The sequence below is a fragment of the Vicia villosa genome, unplaced genomic scaffold (genome assembly GCF_029867415.1).
Source record: "Vicia villosa cultivar HV-30 ecotype Madison, WI unplaced genomic scaffold, Vvil1.0 ctg.003861F_1_1, whole genome shotgun sequence".
NCBI classification, from domain to species: domain Eukaryota; kingdom Viridiplantae; phylum Streptophyta; class Magnoliopsida; order Fabales; family Fabaceae; genus Vicia; species Vicia villosa.
In genome coordinates, this window is record NW_026706319.1 from 28740 (window position 1) to 35014 (window position 6275).

A 6275-nucleotide genomic window follows, 5' to 3' on the forward strand; every position below is an offset into this window, starting at 1 on the left:
ACATTCTTATAACTCGAGCAACACATCCCATCGCCGAAGTGCGATTTCTGAAACATTACGACCGCAATCCTTTTTGCAACTTGCAACTGAACTTCTTCCGAGACGCACAACTACTCAACTGACAACTTTGCCGCCCATCAGCAGAGCTGGTACATTACAACTTCTTAATTTCCCTCTCCTACAATTAATCATCAATTACCTCTAATCATCCTCCTTCAAGATGCTCCAACTTAATTACCAGTCAAGTCTTAATTCCAAGTCACCTTCGATTCGGGAAACAACAACTCCAACAACGCTTGTGTTGTTTCCAACAGCCTACTGAAACAATCATCTCCCAACTGCAACATAACCGAGATGCGAAGCTTCTCCCCCACTTGTTTCAAACCAACTTCCGCAACAAACAACCAAGTATCGATAGTGATCCACTCACATGTCGCATACCAAGGGATGATCGACTGACCCCACAAACCAACACGAGTCTTTTCAGCATGCTTTGACCTCACTCGCACGCTTTCCGGGAAACTTCCCAGAAGGTCACCCATCCCAATACTACTCCAAGTCAAGCACGCTTAACTGTGGAGTTCTTATTGAACGGGCTCCCGAAAAGAAGATGCATCTTGTTGGTATAGGTAGTACCTATCAATCCTTATAAGACATCTTTCAACCATGCAGTCTCATCCCTGCACAGCCTCCGGATCCCTCTCATTCCGATATGGCGACCACCCTAGCCCCCATTGGCCTCAGGTGTTCCATGCGGTGCAACCACCCCTCGCCTTCTTCGTCCTCGGGTGTTACATGCCCACCAGCTTCCGCATGGTTCGTCCTCGAACCACATCGTACTGGGAGAGGTATGGCTCTGATACCACTATTGTAACACCCTTCTAAAAACCCCCGCGAAATATAAATAAATCAGAGTAATTTACAGCAAGGATGTTACAATTAATAAAAATAGATAAAACTCCAAGTCGTTTGTCATGCTTTATTAAACCAAATATCAAAACATGTGTTTAGCACAGCGGAAACTCATTTCAACAATGTTAAGAAACATATCCAAACAAAATCAACAATACATAATCCATAACCAATAATGGCAACAACGTATATCGAGTATCTCTAAGACTATCGACCCCCAGTGTTACAAGATCAGAGCATGACCGACACGACTCCACATAACCGGATAAACTCTACGAGTCATCCTCACCGATCGCTTAAACCGCTACTTCAATCTGAAATCATTAAAGTAAGGGTGAGACTACATCATAATTAAATAGCATTATAAATCATCAGATATAGAATTTCATAAGCAATTATCCACCCTACTTAGCATATTCAGATTTATCAATTCATACAAATCAAAAGTATGCACCAATAACACCACACAATCATAACACCGGATTTCATCCTGACATGTCACAATTTATACAAAGACCATGCAGACTCTTATGCATGTGGTACCAAAATTCGTGAATCACATTCACAGGACTTCTCTCTTTGATACTGCCCTCTAGTCGCTCACACCCCACACGGGCACACGACTACTGCCCCATCGCTCACACCCCACATGGGCACACGATGACTGCCTGCTAATCTCCGCACAATGGGAATTAGCCTTCCAATGCAAATGATTTATGAATGAATGCACACATGTCACATACTTATATCATCATCAATCCGATGCTTAACATCGCTTTATCACATCTTATCAATAACGTCACAACAAGTATGTACATGTATCATGCATCATTCAAAAACAAATCAATCATCATCATTCATCAAAACACATGATAACAACATTTACCATGAATAACATCCATCTGCATCATCATTCATCAAAACACGTGATAACCATATTTACCACGAACAACATCCATTTGTATAACAAGCAAAAGCAATCCCATTTTAACAACACACATCATCACACCTATTCAATTATGCAAACAACAATTCATTGCACCTCATCAGCTATGCAAAACAAGAATAAACCACATTTGAAGAAAACGATACTTTTCAAAATAAAATCAATTTATTATTGTTTTCTTTATTTCACATGGTAAAGCATTCAATTTAAGGAACAACGTCCAAAACGGCGTATAAAACGGACTTACAGTTTGAAAATTAGAAGCTTTTAAAGTTAGAGTAGTTTTTAAAACGTGCTGCTGGAATTTGTACTGGAACCCGGTTCGTCCCACATGGGAACCGGTTCCTGGACCCAAAAATGCCATTTTTAACGTTCTAACATAGTGGAACCCGGTTCCTCCCACATGGGAACCGGTTCCCACGAACCCAGTAGCTGAAAAACATGGTTTTTAAGACTTTTATGCATCCCAAACACATACCAACTCATACCATTACAGAATTGATCATCAATAACATCAAAATACTCCAAATACATGATTCTAATGCACAAACAACATACCACAACACCATGTAACATTACTACATCATCAATTGCAGTCAATTACTCAAATCATACATGTTAGTGTTGGTATTTCACAAAACCTAACATCCCAAATAGAGATTCTAATCCCTTAATTCAATCCTAACATCATCAAAATCATAATACCATATAATTAGAGTAATCACCCCTTACCTTAGCCAAATTCTTGATTGGTCTTCTCCCTCTTTGTTCCTCTTCACGTATCAGCTTCCCCATCTCTCGTCTCTTCTGCTCTGTTTTTCACGTACCTTCTCCTTTCTTCCAATTCCTTATTTCCCTTATTTTATGAAAACATAAAATAGTTAGTAATGGGCTTACTCACTTAGCACCCCCATACTACTAACCTCACCATCCGGCCCAATGACCCTTAATCCATAATTCTACAATAATTCAACCAAATACCAAAATAATTCTAATTAATAATTTAATTTCCAATTAAATTAAAATTAGAAAATATGGGGTGTTACAACTCTCCCCCACTAAAAGAGTTTTCGTCCTCGAAAACATACTTCTACTGAAAAGTTCCAAATAGGGTTCCTCCATCTAACTCTCCTGTTCTCAGTTAACACTTTCTTAGCCGAACCTCAAAACTCATCTGACATAACCAACATAAGCATGTCTCATGCATTCAATCTTAGCTCTTACGTCGCATTTGACCATCCCAAGGTGTACCACTCGCCATATCTCCCAAGGTTAACGACAATGGAGCACCAAGGTGCGACTCATACAATACGCCCAATAACTAAGTAATATAATTACACAACCATGGTATGACCACACCCGATCAACACTGCAGTAAAGCATTCCATCTACCGAACGTACCAACCTTAGACACACTTTTCCATCTGAGCGATGAAATAACACTTACACTTTTCACCAACTGCTTCCTTCAAGGGCTCGATAATAACATTCCTATACCATTGAATTTCAACCATCTGACTCCTCTCAAGTCATACCAGCAATTATCCAACACGTTACATTCTGCTTTTGCTGCACTATTTTGATTACTCATTGCAACCATCTTTACCAATTAGACTCCTGAGTTATACCCAACTCTGGACCTCTTTACTCATTCGTTTAAGAATCATTCTTTACCATCCATGGTACTAATCTACCATTTAGCAACACTTACTCGCACTCAAAAACAAAGTCCTGATTTACTTCTCTATTTAAACATTCTACTATCATAACGAGTACACACAAGTAATTATAATCACACTCATCAGCCTCAATATACCATTGCTTAGAGAATAGCTCAACTGAGCCCCACTCTTCTCTAAGAATTAAATCAACTTCGTCCTTCATAGAGTATAATTCCTCATTATATCTGGAAATCTATAATAACACCTTACAACAACACAAAATTATTATAGCATCATATAGTATACACTCATCGCCTTAACTTCGCTGAATACATACTCGTTAACTAAGTACATCCACAATAACATACTCATCATCTCGGCAATTATTCAAAAGAGTTCTAATTCTCTAGCACGACATCCTTGCATCCACTAGATTCTAAATATATCATATAGATCAATTCATGTTCTCTACGTAGGCTCCCGGCTTATTAATTCCTCATTGCCCACGAGTAGTACTCGCACACTAATCCACATCACACTTTCGTTGCGCGATTCTGATTACCCGTCTTAAGTCACCATCCAATATATTGCACTCTTTCGTATTCACTTCTTCATAAGTTCACACCACATGGTGAGTGATGATTCTCACAGCTTAGCATCCCTCATATCCTAAACCATTAAGGTAACAAGCAAGCTCATCCTATCTATATGATTCCGTCTACTATCAACAAGAGATTAAGGGTGATCAAGTCCTCAATTTGTCAATAGATAGTCGACAACCATATTTAAGCATAAACCGTCGTTACTACATAATAGTGTCCTTTTTCAAGTTTGCACTCAAACTCATTAACATCGTCATAGTCCAATAGTTCACTCCGAGTCGTTACAACTCGCACACTTCCCTCTCAGTGGATCTTGTCAGTGAGATACCAACATCCAAACATTTTACACAACGCTTCATAGTCACTTAGCATCACACGCTTGTTAAGTACTTCCAAACTTCACAATCACTAATTTACTCGTACATTACTATTTATCTCGTTCGAAATCAAAATCCTCATCTTAGCAAAAGACCGCGACAACATTCATACTCCTGGTTTCACTCTAAATCCCATGACATCTTTTGCGTCCAAGTATCATTCCACTCGGAATCTCAACAAATTATTCCTCACACCAATAGGTGTAAGAAATCCTCTACAATTCTTCTTCTATACATGTTGTTGCTTTGGCATCATAAATACGACTTCAACCGTACTAAAACTTATTTCACATTTTCTACTAATTCACTCCTCACTAAAATCCATCGGTACTCAAATCATCTTTAATACCAAACATCTCATCAACTTATTCCTCAACAACTTATTCTACTCAATTTTGTTTCGAACAATCACGGTAGTAGGCATTCCTTTCAACAAGTTTTGCGCTTCCTTAACCGACTTCAGAATATCTCCTCATAGGATCGAAAGTTATGGGTTTTTAAAGTAAAACCAATTTTCCAAAAACACACAGTAGAACCCGGTTCCTCCCACACAGGAACCGGTTCCTGGCTGCTTCCCATAACTCGTCTCTGATTTTTACTATGGGGAACCGGGTTGTCTCTATCTGGGAACCGGTTCCCAGCAACCCAGAATTCCCACGCCTCTGTTTTATAATGGGAACACATTTCAAACAAGTTTTAAACATCAAATAACAACATATATCATGGTTATTAAGTCAGCTTTGCAAAGCCCCAAACGACACTTAAATCAGACACTCGGATCTCAAGATATGAATTTTCCAATCGTTGTCCGAAATTGCAACACTGACGCCATGCAGCGACACCTTAAATGATATTTCCAAAACTCCTCAAATGGTACACTTAATTCTTAAAATTGCTTCTCAACAAACCTTTTAATTATTCCTTCAATCCGTTCAACTCTGACACTGACATCCCGTTCAATACCAACAAACAAGTCTAGTTCTAAGAGCACGCGTAACCGCAACTTCACCTCTTTCCAACATCATCCTGTCACAATTAAATATGTTACAGCTGCTGAAACCATTTTTATAACAAATTTCATCTCTTTAGCTTTCCGACGCTTCAAACGGAACTCAAATCGGATGTCCAAAACTCCAGTTATGAATTTTCGAAGTTCTGCAGCTATTCAGCAATTTTCCTGCGTTTTGCTTACGAAAATTTCACTTCAAAACTCATTCTCTTCAACTAGATCATATTCCAAACATCCCCTTATCTTATCTCTTCACTTCCAAACATTCTTATAACTCGAGCAACACATCCCATCGCCGAAGTGCGATTTCTGAAACATTACGACCGCAATCCTTTTTGCAACTTGCAACTGAACTTCTTCCGAGACGCACAACTACTCAACTGACAACTTTGCCGCCCATCAGCAGAGCTGATACATTACAACTTCTTAATTTCCCTCTCCTACAATTAATCATCAATTACCTCTAATCATCCTCCATCAAGATGCTCCAACTTAATTACCAGTCAAGTCTTAATTCCAAGTCACCTTCGATTCGGGAAACAACAACTCCAACAACGCTTGTGTTGTTTCCAACAGCCTACTGAAACAATCATCTCCCAACTGCAACATAACCGAGATGCGAAGCTTCTCCCCCACTTGTTTCAAACCAACTTCCGCAACAAACAACCAAGTATCGATAGTGATCCACTCACATGTCGCATACCAAGGGATGATCGACTGACCCCACAAACCAACACGAGTCTTTTCAGCATGCTTTGACCTCACTCG

The 6275-nt window shown here is 39.3% G+C and overlaps 1 long non-coding RNA gene across 1 annotated transcript; it reads right to left on the reverse strand.

Moving 5' to 3' along the window:
• Positions 1 to 953: 953 nt before the first annotated feature.
• Positions 954 to 2680, reverse strand: LOC131641571 (uncharacterized). Its single transcript, XR_009295572.1, has 2 exons — positions 2591 to 2680; positions 954 to 1226 (listed from the first exon to the last, which is right to left on the reverse strand). It is a non-coding gene; the product is annotated as an uncharacterized LOC131641571 (long non-coding RNA).
• Between the last annotated feature and the right edge of the window lie 3595 nt (positions 2681 to 6275).